This window comes from Lithobates pipiens, unplaced genomic scaffold (assembly GCF_037356315.1).
Source record: "Lithobates pipiens isolate NorthernLeopardFrog02 unplaced genomic scaffold, aLitPip1_a1.2 Scaffold_30, whole genome shotgun sequence".
NCBI lineage: Eukaryota > Metazoa > Chordata > Amphibia > Anura > Ranidae > Lithobates > Lithobates pipiens.
The window spans coordinates 185,128,412-185,138,464 of record NW_027507791.1 but is presented as its reverse complement, the minus strand read 5'-3'; the positions used below and the strand labels follow the sequence as shown (position 1 = coordinate 185,138,464).

The 10,053-nt window shown below is 52.2% G+C and overlaps 24 non-coding genes and 20 pseudogenes across 24 annotated transcripts; all 44 read left to right on the top strand.

The window, feature by feature from the left end:
- Positions 1-57: 57 nt before the first annotated feature.
- Positions 58-176, top strand: LOC143944819 (5S ribosomal RNA; annotated as a pseudogene).
- Positions 177-285: 109 nt separating this feature from the next.
- Positions 286-404, top strand: LOC143951312 (5S ribosomal RNA). Its single transcript, XR_013266596.1, has one exon. It is a non-coding gene; the product is annotated as a 5S ribosomal RNA (ribosomal RNA).
- Positions 405-513: 109 nt separating this feature from the next.
- LOC143954792 (5S ribosomal RNA) lies at positions 514-632 on the top strand. The gene has a single exon (XR_013269748.1). It is a non-coding gene; the product is annotated as a 5S ribosomal RNA (ribosomal RNA).
- Positions 633-741: 109 nt separating this feature from the next.
- Positions 742-860, top strand: LOC143944585 (5S ribosomal RNA; annotated as a pseudogene).
- Positions 861-969: 109 nt separating this feature from the next.
- Positions 970-1,088, top strand: LOC143954028 (5S ribosomal RNA). The gene has a single exon (XR_013269056.1). It is a non-coding gene; the product is annotated as a 5S ribosomal RNA (ribosomal RNA).
- Positions 1,089-1,197: 109 nt separating this feature from the next.
- On the top strand, positions 1,198-1,316 carry LOC143950769 (5S ribosomal RNA). The gene has a single exon (XR_013266105.1). It is a non-coding gene; the product is annotated as a 5S ribosomal RNA (ribosomal RNA).
- A 109-nt stretch (positions 1,317-1,425) lies between these two features.
- On the top strand, positions 1,426-1,544 carry LOC143952226 (5S ribosomal RNA). The gene has a single exon (XR_013267423.1). It is a non-coding gene; the product is annotated as a 5S ribosomal RNA (ribosomal RNA).
- Positions 1,545-1,653: 109 nt separating this feature from the next.
- Positions 1,654-1,772, top strand: LOC143946235 (5S ribosomal RNA; annotated as a pseudogene).
- A 109-nt stretch (positions 1,773-1,881) lies between these two features.
- Positions 1,882-2,000, top strand: LOC143943649 (5S ribosomal RNA; annotated as a pseudogene).
- A 109-nt stretch (positions 2,001-2,109) lies between these two features.
- On the top strand, positions 2,110-2,228 carry LOC143954016 (5S ribosomal RNA). Its single transcript, XR_013269045.1, has one exon. It is a non-coding gene; the product is annotated as a 5S ribosomal RNA (ribosomal RNA).
- Positions 2,229-2,337: 109 nt separating this feature from the next.
- Positions 2,338-2,456, top strand: LOC143947908 (5S ribosomal RNA). Its single transcript, XR_013265348.1, has one exon. It is a non-coding gene; the product is annotated as a 5S ribosomal RNA (ribosomal RNA).
- Positions 2,457-2,565: 109 nt separating this feature from the next.
- On the top strand, positions 2,566-2,684 carry LOC143950768 (5S ribosomal RNA). Its single transcript, XR_013266104.1, has one exon. It is a non-coding gene; the product is annotated as a 5S ribosomal RNA (ribosomal RNA).
- A 109-nt stretch (positions 2,685-2,793) lies between these two features.
- On the top strand, positions 2,794-2,912 carry LOC143952224 (5S ribosomal RNA). Its single transcript, XR_013267421.1, has one exon. It is a non-coding gene; the product is annotated as a 5S ribosomal RNA (ribosomal RNA).
- A 109-nt stretch (positions 2,913-3,021) lies between these two features.
- Positions 3,022-3,140, top strand: LOC143944483 (5S ribosomal RNA; annotated as a pseudogene).
- A 109-nt stretch (positions 3,141-3,249) lies between these two features.
- On the top strand, positions 3,250-3,368 carry LOC143943648 (5S ribosomal RNA; annotated as a pseudogene).
- Positions 3,369-3,477: 109 nt separating this feature from the next.
- On the top strand, positions 3,478-3,596 carry LOC143954004 (5S ribosomal RNA). Its single transcript, XR_013269034.1, has one exon. It is a non-coding gene; the product is annotated as a 5S ribosomal RNA (ribosomal RNA).
- A 109-nt stretch (positions 3,597-3,705) lies between these two features.
- Positions 3,706-3,824, top strand: LOC143947625 (5S ribosomal RNA; annotated as a pseudogene).
- Positions 3,825-3,933: 109 nt separating this feature from the next.
- On the top strand, positions 3,934-4,052 carry LOC143948361 (5S ribosomal RNA). Its single transcript, XR_013265389.1, has one exon. It is a non-coding gene; the product is annotated as a 5S ribosomal RNA (ribosomal RNA).
- Positions 4,053-4,161: 109 nt separating this feature from the next.
- Positions 4,162-4,280, top strand: LOC143952879 (5S ribosomal RNA). The gene has a single exon (XR_013268013.1). It is a non-coding gene; the product is annotated as a 5S ribosomal RNA (ribosomal RNA).
- A 109-nt stretch (positions 4,281-4,389) lies between these two features.
- On the top strand, positions 4,390-4,508 carry LOC143947622 (5S ribosomal RNA; annotated as a pseudogene).
- Positions 4,509-4,617: 109 nt separating this feature from the next.
- On the top strand, positions 4,618-4,736 carry LOC143948349 (5S ribosomal RNA). Its single transcript, XR_013265388.1, has one exon. It is a non-coding gene; the product is annotated as a 5S ribosomal RNA (ribosomal RNA).
- A 109-nt stretch (positions 4,737-4,845) lies between these two features.
- Positions 4,846-4,964, top strand: LOC143952878 (5S ribosomal RNA). Its single transcript, XR_013268012.1, has one exon. It is a non-coding gene; the product is annotated as a 5S ribosomal RNA (ribosomal RNA).
- Positions 4,965-5,071: 107 nt separating this feature from the next.
- On the top strand, positions 5,072-5,190 carry LOC143944628 (5S ribosomal RNA; annotated as a pseudogene).
- Positions 5,191-5,299: 109 nt separating this feature from the next.
- On the top strand, positions 5,300-5,418 carry LOC143954121 (5S ribosomal RNA). The gene has a single exon (XR_013269141.1). It is a non-coding gene; the product is annotated as a 5S ribosomal RNA (ribosomal RNA).
- Positions 5,419-5,527: 109 nt separating this feature from the next.
- On the top strand, positions 5,528-5,646 carry LOC143950996 (5S ribosomal RNA). Its single transcript, XR_013266310.1, has one exon. It is a non-coding gene; the product is annotated as a 5S ribosomal RNA (ribosomal RNA).
- Positions 5,647-5,755: 109 nt separating this feature from the next.
- LOC143943647 (5S ribosomal RNA) lies at positions 5,756-5,874 on the top strand (annotated as a pseudogene).
- Positions 5,875-5,983: 109 nt separating this feature from the next.
- On the top strand, positions 5,984-6,102 carry LOC143945782 (5S ribosomal RNA; annotated as a pseudogene).
- A 109-nt stretch (positions 6,103-6,211) lies between these two features.
- On the top strand, positions 6,212-6,329 carry LOC143947973 (5S ribosomal RNA; annotated as a pseudogene).
- A 109-nt stretch (positions 6,330-6,438) lies between these two features.
- Positions 6,439-6,557, top strand: LOC143954388 (5S ribosomal RNA). Its single transcript, XR_013269384.1, has one exon. It is a non-coding gene; the product is annotated as a 5S ribosomal RNA (ribosomal RNA).
- A 109-nt stretch (positions 6,558-6,666) lies between these two features.
- LOC143943751 (5S ribosomal RNA) lies at positions 6,667-6,785 on the top strand (annotated as a pseudogene).
- A 109-nt stretch (positions 6,786-6,894) lies between these two features.
- On the top strand, positions 6,895-7,013 carry LOC143954120 (5S ribosomal RNA). Its single transcript, XR_013269140.1, has one exon. It is a non-coding gene; the product is annotated as a 5S ribosomal RNA (ribosomal RNA).
- A 109-nt stretch (positions 7,014-7,122) lies between these two features.
- LOC143953586 (5S ribosomal RNA) lies at positions 7,123-7,241 on the top strand. Its single transcript, XR_013268654.1, has one exon. It is a non-coding gene; the product is annotated as a 5S ribosomal RNA (ribosomal RNA).
- A 109-nt stretch (positions 7,242-7,350) lies between these two features.
- On the top strand, positions 7,351-7,469 carry LOC143953955 (5S ribosomal RNA). The gene has a single exon (XR_013268990.1). It is a non-coding gene; the product is annotated as a 5S ribosomal RNA (ribosomal RNA).
- Positions 7,470-7,578: 109 nt separating this feature from the next.
- Positions 7,579-7,697, top strand: LOC143945674 (5S ribosomal RNA; annotated as a pseudogene).
- Positions 7,698-7,806: 109 nt separating this feature from the next.
- Positions 7,807-7,925, top strand: LOC143953039 (5S ribosomal RNA). Its single transcript, XR_013268158.1, has one exon. It is a non-coding gene; the product is annotated as a 5S ribosomal RNA (ribosomal RNA).
- Positions 7,926-8,034: 109 nt separating this feature from the next.
- LOC143946287 (5S ribosomal RNA) lies at positions 8,035-8,153 on the top strand (annotated as a pseudogene).
- A 109-nt stretch (positions 8,154-8,262) lies between these two features.
- On the top strand, positions 8,263-8,381 carry LOC143952661 (5S ribosomal RNA). The gene has a single exon (XR_013267816.1). It is a non-coding gene; the product is annotated as a 5S ribosomal RNA (ribosomal RNA).
- Positions 8,382-8,490: 109 nt separating this feature from the next.
- LOC143944965 (5S ribosomal RNA) lies at positions 8,491-8,609 on the top strand (annotated as a pseudogene).
- A 109-nt stretch (positions 8,610-8,718) lies between these two features.
- LOC143943618 (5S ribosomal RNA) lies at positions 8,719-8,837 on the top strand (annotated as a pseudogene).
- A 109-nt stretch (positions 8,838-8,946) lies between these two features.
- LOC143944636 (5S ribosomal RNA) lies at positions 8,947-9,065 on the top strand (annotated as a pseudogene).
- A 109-nt stretch (positions 9,066-9,174) lies between these two features.
- On the top strand, positions 9,175-9,294 carry LOC143946009 (5S ribosomal RNA; annotated as a pseudogene).
- A 109-nt stretch (positions 9,295-9,403) lies between these two features.
- Positions 9,404-9,522, top strand: LOC143953386 (5S ribosomal RNA). Its single transcript, XR_013268473.1, has one exon. It is a non-coding gene; the product is annotated as a 5S ribosomal RNA (ribosomal RNA).
- Positions 9,523-9,631: 109 nt separating this feature from the next.
- LOC143945941 (5S ribosomal RNA) lies at positions 9,632-9,750 on the top strand (annotated as a pseudogene).
- A 109-nt stretch (positions 9,751-9,859) lies between these two features.
- LOC143950551 (5S ribosomal RNA) lies at positions 9,860-9,978 on the top strand. Its single transcript, XR_013265908.1, has one exon. It is a non-coding gene; the product is annotated as a 5S ribosomal RNA (ribosomal RNA).
- Positions 9,979-10,053: the final 75 nt, after the last annotated feature.

The following is a 10,053-nucleotide window of genomic DNA, read 5'->3' as shown; positions in this document are numbered from 1 at the left end:
TTCCCGAGGTGACCACCTTGGCTTTTGTCAAGAGAGTTGTAAGTAGGGTGCAAGATCGCCTACGGCCACATCACCCTGAATGCGCTTGATCTCGTCTGATCTCGGATGCTAAGGAGGGTCGGGCCTGGTTAGTACCTGGATGGGAGACCGCCTGGGAATACCAGGTGCAGTAGGCTTTTTTCATTTATGTTGTTGGCTTTGGCGACCTGCTGTATTTTTCCTCTCGACTGCCCGAGGTGACCACCTTGGCTTTTGTCAAGAGAGTTGTAAGTAGGGTGCAAGATCGCCTACGGCCACATCACCCTGAATGCGCTCGATCTCATCTGATCTCGGATGCTAAGCAGGGTCGGGCCTTGTTAGTACCTGGATGGGAGACCGCCTGGGAATACCAGGTGCCGTAGGCTTTTTTCCATTATGTTGTTGGCTTTGGCGACCTGCTGTATTTTTCCTCTCCATTGCCCGAGGTAACCACCTTGGCTTTTGTCAAGAGAGTTGTAAGTAGGGTGCAAGATTGCTTACGGCCACATCACACTGAATGCGCTCGATCTCATCTGATCTCGGATGCTAAGCAGGGTCGGGCTTGGTTAGTACCTGGATGGGAGACCGCCTGGGAATACTAGGTGCCGTAGGCTTTTTTCCATTATGTTGTTGGCTTTGGCGACCTGCTGTATTTTTCCTCTCGATTGCCCGAGGTGACTACCTTGGCTTTTGTCAAGAGAGTTGTAAGTAGGGTGCAAGATCCTCTACGGCCACATCACCCTGAATGCGCTTGATCTCGTCTGATCTCGGATGCTAAGCAGGATCGGGCCTGGTTAGTACCTGGATGGGAGACCGCCTGGGAATACCAGGTGCCGTAGGCTTTTTTCCATTATGTTGTTGGCTTTGGCGACCTGCTGTATTTTTCCTCTCGATTGCCCGAGGTGACCACCTTGGCTTTTGTCAAGAGAGTTGTAAGTAGGGTGCAAATTCGCCTACGGCCACATCACCCTGAATGCGCTCGATCTCGTCTGATCTCGGATGCTAAGCAGGGTCGGGCCTGGTTAGTACCTGGATGGGAGACCGCCTGGGAATACCAGGTGCCGTAGGCTTTTTTCCATTATGTTGTTGGCTTTGGCGACCTGCTGTATTTTTCCTCTCGTTTGCCCGAGGTGACCACCTTGGCTTTTGTCAAGAGAGTTGTAAGTAGGGTGCAAGATCGCCTACGGCCACATCACCCTGAATGCGCTCGATCTCGTCTGATCTCGGATGCTAAGCAGGGTCGGGCCTGGTTAGTACCTGGATGGGAGACCGCCTGTGAATACCAGGTGCCGTAGGCTTTTTTCCATTATGTTGTTGGCTTTGGCGACCTGCTGTATTTTTCCTCTCAATAGCCCGAGGTGACCACCTTGGCTTTTGTCAAGAGAGTTGTAAGTAGGGGGCAAGATTGCCTACGGCCACATAACCCTGAATGCGCTCGATCTCGTCTGATCTCGGATGCTAAGCAGGGTCAGGCCTGGTTAGTACCTGGATGGGAGACCCCCTGGGAATACCAGGTGCCGTAGGCTTTTTTCCATTATGTTGTTGGCTTTGGCGACCTGCTGTATTTTTCCTCTCGATTGCCCGAGGTGACAACCTTGGCTTTTGTCAAGAGAGTTGTAAGTAGGATGCAAGATTGCCTACGGACACATCACCCTGAATGCGCTAGATCTCGTCTGATCTCGGATGCTAAGCAAGGTCGGGCCTGGTTAGTACCTGGATGGGAGACCTCCTGGGAATACCAGGTGCCATAGGCTTTTTTCCATTATGTTGTTGGCTTTGGCGACCTGCTGTATTTTTTCTCTCGATTGCCCGAGGTGACCACCTTGGCTTTTGTCAAGAGAGTTGTAAGTAGGGTGCAAGATCGCCTACGGCCACATCACCCTGAATGCGCTCGATGTCGTCTGATCTCGGATGCTAAGCAGGGTCGGGCCTGGTTAGTACCTGGATGGGAGACCGCCTGGGAATACTAGGTGCCGTAGGCTTTTTTCCATTATGTTGTTGGCTTTGGCGACCTGCTGTATTTTTCCTCTCGATTGCCCGAGGTGACCACCTTGGCTTTTGTCAAGAGAGTTGTAAGTAGGGTGCAAGATCGCCTACGGCCACATCACCCTGAATGCGCTCGATCTCGTCTGATCTCGGATGCTAAGCAGGGTCGGGCCTGGTTAGTACCTGGATGGGAGACCGCCTGGGAATACCAGGTGCCGTAGGCTTTTTTCCATTATGTCGTTGGCTTTGGCGACCTGCTGTATTTTTCCTCTCGATTGCCCAAGGTGACCACCTTGGCTTTTGTTAAGAGAGTTGTAAGTAGGGTGCAAGTTCGCCTACGGCCACATCACCCTGAATGCGCTCGATCTCGTCTGATCTCGGATGCTAAGCAGGGTTGGGCCTGGTTAGTACTTGGATGGGAGACCGCCTGGGAATACCAGGTGCCGTAAGCTTTTTTCCATTATGTTGTTGGCTTTGGCGACCTGCTGTATTTTTCCTCTCGATTGCCCGAGGTGACCACCTTGGCTTTTGTCAAGAGAGTTGTAAGTAGGGGGCAAGATCGCCTACGGCCACATCACCCTGAATGCGCTCGATCTCGTCTGATCTCGGATGCTAAGCAGGGTCGGGCCTGGTTAGTACCTGGATGGGAGACCGCCTGTGAATACCAGGTGCCGTAGGCTTTTTTCCATTATGTTGTTGGCTTTGGCGACCTGCTGTATTTTTCCTCTCAATAGCCCGAGGTGACCACCTTGGCTTTTGTCAAGAGAGTTGTAAGTAGGGGGCAAGATTGCCTACGGCCACATAACCCTGAATGCGCTCGATCTCGTCTGATCTCGGATGCTAAGCAGGGTCAGGCCTGGTTAGTACCTGGATGGGAGACCCCCTGGGAATACCAGGTGCCGTAGGCTTTTTTCCATTATGTTGTTGGCTTTGGCGACCTGCTGTATTTTTCCTCTCGATTGCCCGAGGTGACAACCTTGGCTTTTGTCAAGAGAGTTGTAAGTAGGATGCAAGATTGCCTACGGACACATCACCCTGAATGCGCTAGATCTCGTCTGATCTCGGATGCTAAGCAAGGTCGGGCCTGGTTAGTACCTGGATGGGAGACCTCCTGGGAATACCAGGTGCCGTAGGCTTTTTTCCATTATGTTGTTGGCTTTGGCGACCTGCTGTATTTTTTCTCTCGATTGCCCGAGGTGACCACCTTGGCTTTTGTCAAGAGAGTTGTAAGTAGGGTGCAAGATCGCCTACGGCCACATCACCCTGAATGCGCTCGATGTCGTCTGATCTCGGATGCTAAGCAGGGTCGGGCCTGGTTAGTACCTGGATGGGAGACCGCCTGGGAATACTAGGTGCCGTAGGCTTTTTTCCATTATGTTGTTGGCTTTGGCGACCTGCTGTATTTTTCCTCTCGATTGCCCGAGGTGACCACCTTGGCTTTTGTCAAGAGAGTTGTAAGTAGGGTGCAAGATCGCCTACGGCCACATCACCCTGAATGCGCTCGATCTCGTCTGATCTCGGATGCTAAGCAGGGTCGGGCCTGGTTAGTACCTGGATGGGAGACCGCCTGGGAATACCAGGTGCCGTAGGCTTTTTTCCATTATGTTGTTGGCTTTGGTGACCTGCTGTATTTTTCCTCTCGATTGCCCGAGGTGACCACCTTGGCTTTTGTCAAGAGAGTCGTATGTAGGGTGCAAGATCGCCTACGCCCACATCACCTTGAATGTGCTTGATCTTGTCTGATCTCGCATGCTAAGCAGGGTCGTGCCTGGTTAGTACCTGGATGGGAGACCGCCTGGGAATACCAGGTGCCGTAGGCTTTTTTCCATTGTGTTGTTGGCTTTGGCGACCTGCTGTATTTTTTCTCTCGATTGCCCGAGGTGACCACCTTGGCTTTTGTCAAGAGAGTTGTAAGTAGGGTGCAAGATCGCCTACGGCCACATCACCCTGAATGCGCTCGATCTCGTCTGATCTCGGATGCTAAGCAGGGTTGGGCCTGGTTAGTACCTGGATGGGAGACCGCCTGGGAATACTAGGTGCCGTAGGCTTTTTTCTATTATGTTGTTGGCTTTGGCGACCTGCTGTATTTTTCCTCTCGATTGCCCGAGGTGACCACCTTGGCTTTTGTCAAGAGAGTTGTAAGTAGGGTGCAAGATCACCTACGGCCACATCACCCTGAATGTGCTCGATCTCTTCTGATCTCGGATGCTAAGCAGGGTCGGGCCTGGTTAGTACCTGGATGGGAGACCGCCTGGGAATACCAGGTGCCGTAGGCTTTTTTCCATTATGTTGTTGGCTTTGGTGACCTGCTGTATTTTTCCTCTCGATTGCCCGAGGTGACCACCTTGGCTTTTGTCAAGAGAGTCGTATGTAGGGTGCAAGATCGCCTACGCCCACATCACCTTGAATGTGCTTGATCTTGTCTGATCTCGCATGCTAAGCAGGGTCGTGCCTGGTTAGTACCTGGATGGGAGACCGCCTGGGAATACCAGGTGCCGTAGGCTTTTTTCCATTGTGTTGTTGGCTTTGGCGACCTGCTGTATTTTTTCTCTCGATTGCCCGAGGTGACCACCTTGGCTTTTGTCAAGAGAGTTGTAAGTAGGGTGCAAGATCGCCTACGGCCACATCACCCTGAATGCGCTCGATCTCGTCTGATCTCGGATGCTAAGCAGGGTTGGGCCTGGTTAGTACCTGGATGGGAGACCGCCTGGGAATACTAGGTGCCGTAGGCTTTTTTCTATTATGTTGTTGGCTTTGGCGACCTGCTGTATTTTTCCTCTCGATTGCCCGAGGTGACCACCTTGGCTTTTGTCAAGAGAGTTGTAAGTAGGGTGCAAGATCACCTACGGCCACATCACCCTGAATGTGCTCGATCTCTTCTGATCTCGGATGCTAAGCAGGGTCGGGCCTGGTTAGTACCTGGATGGGAGACCGCCTGGGAATACCAGGTGCCGTAGGCTTTTTTCCATTATGTTGTTGGCTTTGGCGACCTGCTGTATTTTTCCTCTTGATTGCCCGAGGTGACCACCTTGGCTTTTGTCAAGAGAGTTGTAAGTAGGGTGCAAGATCCTACGGCCACATCACCCTGAATGCGCTCGATCTCGTCTAATCTCGGATGCTAAGCAGGGTCAGGCCTGGTTAGTACCTGGATGGGAGACCGCCTGGGAATACCAGGTGCCGTAGGCTTTTTTCCATTATGTCGTTGGCTTTGGCGACCTGCTGTATTTTTCCTATCGATTGCCCGAGGTGACCACCTTGGCTTTTGTCAAGAGAGTTGTAAGTAGGGTGCAAGATCGCCTACGGCCACATCACCCTGAATGCGCTCGATCTCGTCTGATCTTGGATGCTACGCAGGGTCGGGCCTGGTTAGTACCTGGATGGGAGACCGCCTGGGAATACCAGGTGCCGTAGGCTTTTTTCCATTATGTTGTTGGCTTTGGCGACCTGCTGTATTTTTCCTCTCGATTGCCTGAGGTGACCACCTTGGCTTTCGCCAAGAGAGTTGTAAGTAGGGTGCAAGATTGCCTACGGCCACATCACCCTGAATGCGCTCGATCTCGTCTGATCTCGGATGCTAAGCAGGGTCGGGCCTGGTTAGTACCTGGATGGGAGACCGCCTGGGAATACCAGGTGCCATAGGCTTTTTTCCATTATGTTGTTGGCTTTGGCGACCTGCTGTATTTTTCCTCTCGATTGCCCGAGGTGACCACCTTGGCTTTTGTCAAGAGAGTTGTAAGTAGGGTGCAAGATCGCCTACGGCCACATCACCCTGAATGCGCTCGATCTCATCTGATCTCGGATGCTAAGCAGTGTCGGGCCTGGTTAGTACCTGGATGGCAGACCGCCTGTGAATACCAGGTGCCGTAGGCTTTTTTCCATTATGTTGTTGGCTTTGGCGACCTGCTGTATTTTTCCTCTCGATTGCCCGAGGTGACCACCTTGACTTTTGTCAAGAGAGTTGTAAGTAGGGTGCAAAATTGCCAGCGGCCACATCACCCTTAATGCGCTTGATCTCGCCTGATCTCGGATGCTAAGAAGGGTTGGGCCTGGTTAGTACCTGGATGGGAGACCGCCTGGGAATACCAGGTGCCGTAAGCTTTTTTCCATTATGTTGTTGGCTTTGGCGACCTGCTGTATTTTTCCTCTCGATTGCCCGAGGTGACCACCTTGGCTTTTGTCAAGAGAGTTGTAAGTAGGGTGCAAGATCGCCTACGGCCACATCACCCTGAATGCGTTCGATCTCGTCTGATCTCGGATGCTAAGCAGCGTCGGGCCTGGTTAGTACCTGAATGGGAGACCACCAGGGATACCAGGTGCTGTAGGTTTTTTTACATTATGTTGTTGGCTTTGGCGACCTGCTGTATTTTTCCTCTTGATTGCCCGAGGTGACCACCTTGGCTTTTGTCAAGAGAGTTGTAAGTAGGATGCTTGATTGCCTACAGCCACATCACCCTGAATGCGCTCGATCTCGTCTGATCTCAGATGCTAAGCAGGGTCGGGCCTGGTTAGTACCTGGATGGGAGACCGCCTGGGAATACCAGGTGCCGTAGGCTTTTTTACATTATGTTGTTGGCTTTGGCGACCTGCTGTATTTTTCCTCTCGATTGCCCGAGGTGACCACCTTGGCTTTTGTCAAGAGAGTTGTAAGTAGGGTGCAAGATCGCCTACAGCCACATCACCCTGAATGCGCTCAATCTCGTCTGATCTCGGATGCTAAGCAGGGTCGGGCCTGGTTAGTACCTGGATGGGAGACCGCTTGGGAATACCAGGTGCCGTAGGCTTTTTTCCATTATGTTGTTGGCTTTGGCGACCTGCTGTATTTTTCCTCTCGATTGCCCGAGGTGACCACCTTGGCTTTTGTCAAGAGAGTTGTAAGTAGGGTGCAAGATCGCCTACGGCCACATCACCCTGAATGCGCTCGATCTCGTCTGATCTTGGATGCTACGCAGGGTCGGGCCTGGTTAGTACCTGGATGGGAGACCGCCTGGGAATACCAGGTGCCGTAGGCTTTTTTCCATTATGTTGTTGGCTTTGGCGACCTGCTGTATTTTTCCTCTCGATTGCCTGAGGTGACCACCTTGGCTTTCGTCAAGAGAGTTGTAAGTAGGGTGCAAGATTGCCTACGGCCACATCACCCTGAATGCGCTCGATCTCGTATGATCTCGGATGCTAAGCAGGGTCGGGCCTGGTTAGTACCTGAATGGGAGACCGCCTGGGAATACCAGGTGCCATAGGCTTTTTTCCATTATGTTGTTGGCTTTGGCGACCTGCTGTATTTTTCCTCTCGATTGCCCGAGGTGACCACCTTGGCTTTTGTCAAGAGAGTTGTAAGTAGGGTGCAAGATCGCCTACTGCCACATCACCCTGAATGCGCTCGATCTCGTCTGATCTCGGATGCTAAGCAGGGTCGGGCCTGGTTAGTACCTGGATGGGAGACCGCCTGGGAATACTAGGTGCCGTAGGCTTTTTTCCATTATGTTGTTGGCTTTGGCGACCTGCTGTATTTTTCCTCTCGATTGCCCGAGGTGACCACCTTGGCTTTTGTCAAGAGAGTTGTAAGTAGGGTGCAAGATCGCCTACGGCCACATCACCCTGAATGCGCTCGGTCTCGTCTGATCTCGGATGCTAAGCAGTGTCGGGCCTGGTTAGTACCTGGATGGCAGACCGCCTGTGAATACCAGGTGCCGTAGGCTTTTTTCCATTATGTTGTTGGCTTTGGCGACCTGCTGTATTTTTCCTCTCGATTGCCCGAGGTGACCACCTTGGCTTTTGTCAAGAGAGTTGTAAGTAGGGTGCAAAATTCCCTGCGGCCACATCACCCTTAATGCGCTCGATCTCGTCTGATCTCGGATGCTAAGCAGGGTTGGGCCTGGTTAGTACCTGGATGGGAGACCGCCTGGGAATACCAGGTGCCGTAGGCTTTTTTCCATTATGTTGTTGGCTTTGGCGACCTGCTGTATTTTTCCTCTCGATTGCCCCAGGTGACCACCTTGGCTTTCGTCAAGAGAGTTGTAAGTAGGGTGCAAGATCGCCTACGGCCACATCACCCTGAATGCGCTCGATCTCGTCTGATATCGGATGCTAAGCAGGGTCTGGACTGGTTAGTACCTGGATGGGAGACCGCCTGGGAATACCAGGTGCCGTAGGCTTTTTTCCATTATGTTTTTGGCTTTGGCGACCTGCTGTATTTTTCCTCTCGATTGCCCGAGGTGACCACCTTGGCTTTTTTCAAGAGAGTTGTAAGTAGGGTGCAAGATTGCCTGCGGCCACATCACCCTGAATGCGCTCGATCTCGTCTGATCTCAGATGCTAAGCAGGGTCGGGCCTGGTTAGTACCTGGATGGGAGACCGCCTGGGAATACCAGGTGCCGTAGGCTTTTTTCCATTATGTTGTTGGCTTTGGCGACCTGCTGTATTTTTCCTCTCCATAGCCCGAGGTGACCACCTTGGCTTTTGTCAAGAGAGTTGTAAGTAGGGGGCAAGATCGCCTACGGCCACATCACCCTGAATGCGCTCGATCTCGTCTGATCTTGGATGCTAAGCATGGTTGGGCCTGGTTAGTACCTGGATGGAAGACCACCTGGAAATACCAGGTGCCGTAGGCTTTTTTCCATTATGTTGTTGGCTTTGGCGACCTGCTGTATTTTTCCTCTCGATTGCCCGAGGTGACCACCTTGGCTTTTGTCAAGAGAGTTGTAAGTAGGGTACAAGATCGCCTACGGCCACATCACCCTGAATGCGCTCGATCTCGTCTGATCTTGGATGCTAAGCAGGGTCGGGCCTGGTTAGTACCTGGATGGGAGACCGCCGGCGAATACCAGGTGCCGTAGGCTTTTTTCCATTATGTTGATGGCTTTGGCGACCTGCTGTATTTTTCCTCTCGATTGCCCGAGGTGACCACCTTGGCTTTTGTCAAGAGAGTTGTAAGTAGGATGCAAGATCGCCTACGGCCACATCACCCTGAATGCGCTCGCTCTCGTCTGATCTCGGATGCTAAGCAGGGTCGGGCCTTGTTAGTACCCGGATGGGAGACCGCCTGGGAATACCAGGTGCCGTAGGCTTTTTTCCATTATGTTGTTGGCTTTGGCGACCTGCTGTATTTTTCCTCTCGATTGCCCGAGGTGACCACCTTGGCTTTTGTCAAGAGAGTTCTAAGTAGGGTGCAAGATCGCCTACGGCCACATCACCCTGAATGCGCTTGATCTCGTCTGATCTCGGATGCTAAGCAGGGTCGGGCCTGGTTAGTACCTGGATATGGAGACCGCCTGGGAATACCAGGTGCCGTAGGCTTTTTTCCATTATGTTGTTGGCTTTGGCGACCTGCTGTATTTTTCCTCTCGATTGCCCAAGGTGACCACCTTGGCTTTTGTCAAGAGAGTTATAAGTAGGGTGCAAGATTGCCTACGGCCACATAACCCTGAATGCGCTCGATCTCGTCTGATCTCGGATGCTAAGCAGGGTCGTGCCTGGTTAGTACCTGGATGGGAGACCGCCTGGGAATACCAGGTGCCGTAGGCTTTTTTCCATTATGTTGTTGGCTTTGGCGACCTGCTGTATTTTTCCTCTCGATTTCCCGAGGTGACCACCTTGGCTTTTGTCAAGAGAGTTGTAAGTAGGATGCAAGATTGCCTACGGACACATCACCCTGAATGCGCTAGATCTCGTCTGATCTCGGATGCTAAGCAAGGTCGGGCCTGGTTAGTACCTGGATGGGAGACCTCCTGGGAATACCAGGTGCCGTATGCTTTTTTCCATTATGTTGTTGGCTTTGGCGACCTGCTGTATTTTTTCTCTCGATTGCCCGAGGTGACCACCTTGGCTTTTGTCAAGAGAGTTGTAAGTAGGGTGCCAGATCGCCTACGGCCACATCACCCTGAATGCGCTCGATCTCGTCTGATCTCGGATGCTAAGCAGGGTCGGGCCTGGTTAGTACCTGGATGGGAGACCGCCTGGGAATACTAGGTGCCGTAGGCTTTTTTCCATTATGTTGTTGGCTTTGGCGACCTGCTGTATTTTTCCTCTCGATTGCCCGAGGTGACCACCTTGGCT